Source organism: Entamoeba invadens, assembly GCF_000330505.1.
Source record: "Entamoeba invadens IP1 unplaced genomic scaffold scaff_1105074725289, whole genome shotgun sequence".
NCBI lineage: Eukaryota > Evosea > Mastigamoebida > Endamoebidae > Entamoeba > Entamoeba invadens.
In genome coordinates this window covers 62,199-64,099 of record NW_004191723.1, presented here as the reverse complement: position 1 = coordinate 64,099, position 1,901 = coordinate 62,199, and positions in this window count along the sequence as shown.

Here is a 1,901-nt window from a genome sequence, read left to right as displayed (position 1 = left end):
TCAAAACAATAAATTTATAATACAATTAAAACTATAATAAAAATGTAGTTAAAATATGAACAAATCCGAAAGTGAATTATCTTCCCAAAAATGATAGGTAAAATAACCAATTTAACGGGATTAATAACATTTTTATAACAAAAATACAAACTAAAAACAATAACAAAACTAAAAACAAAAAAAATACAATATGTCAATTAAATACCATAAAACAATTTGTCAAAATCGTTCTTTTAACAAAATTGAAAACAAAAATACATTTGTTATCAGAAACCTTAGATAACAAACAAAAAAACACAATTAAACATAATAATGTAAACAAGTCAATAATACATAATTTGCAAATTGATACTCCATCCAAACAATTTACTAAAGTATTTAGCACTCAAACATAGTACAACTTTTCATCTCAACATTTTAACTTAAAACTTTTCTCGCTAAAACATATGATGTTTGTGTGACATTGTGTTTTTTCCTTCGTTCCCACTTAATTTCTTTTTTTGCTACAATGCCGAACACCTCGGTACACGTTCCAAGACATGCAAATCAAGCACTTCCCACCAATTCAACAGTGTTGCATGTCTTGGTCTCTACCACTTTTTCCCCAAACACTACAAGTTTTCTCGAATATTTTTCATACATACAATACATAAGCTACAATTCCTCATTAAAAATAAAAACTCTCCTTTCAAATAATGTTATTGCAAAAAATATTGCCTCATTTTATTTACACTGTCGTTTCACTCTTAATCATAAATCCTTCCTTTTGCTTAATAAGGCATTTTCCAAATTTTTCATTCCAGTGTTTGTCTCTTTGGTTCTGGATATAAAACAAACAACAAACAAACTGTTCAGGTTTTCAGTCGTATTTCTCTTGTATCCTTGTTGCGAAGCTTAAAACACTTATATAAACCACTGAGAGAGTTACCCATGAATAAGCTCAGTAAAATGTATTATTAAAGATTTCCTTTAATATCTATTGTTTCGTATTTTTCTATTTTGTCTTTTATGAGATAAATTATGAAAATTTACTAATTTTCTTCAAAAGGTATTTTGAAAAAAAATGTTAAAAAACATTAAAATTATTTTTTGTCAACCAAAGAAATAAGTTAATTTGACTGTAATTATAAGTTTGATTAAAAAAGTAATTAATTTGATAATAAAAAACACAAAATTAATAAAAATTTAGATAATAATGATTAAATTTATATATTATTATAAATCAATATATATAAGCGATTTCGGCCGGGCTGCCTGCCCTAACCGTAACATCTATTTTTGGTTTTCAATATAGTTAAATAGAAATAAAAACAACTATTTTATTGTTAATTTGTTACCGTTTTCAATTGTCAGGGTTGAAAAATATTTGGAAAAATACAAAAAATGATAAAACAACTATATATTAAACAATTAATTTATTATAATTTATAGTAAATAATAAAAATATAAAAATAGACTCAAAATTAATGGAACAAAAAAATATGGCAGATGATCGTTTTTGAATTTTAGTTAAAAATCATAAGTAATGGATTAAATTATTACATAAAGGGACGCAAACATCATTAATTTGATGTTTGTGTATTAACCCTTCGAGGACGGGAAAAATCAAAATTTGTAAAAAAATAAAAATCTTAGTCAATTGTAATGTAAATGTGACCTTTTTTTCGTTAATTTTTTCAAAAAAAGCTAGACACCCTGGAACGACGGCTCTAGTATATTTTTATAGTAAATTGTTATAAATTATAGTAAAAAAAGTGAATTTTTTGTTAAAGTTGGGATGAACAAAGGTTCACTTTTTTGCTTGATCCTTTCGGAAACAAGTCACAGTTCAATCGAAAAGTCAGATCAAAAATTTATTGAGATGTCCACAACCAATTACGATAATAAAATTAATTATAAAA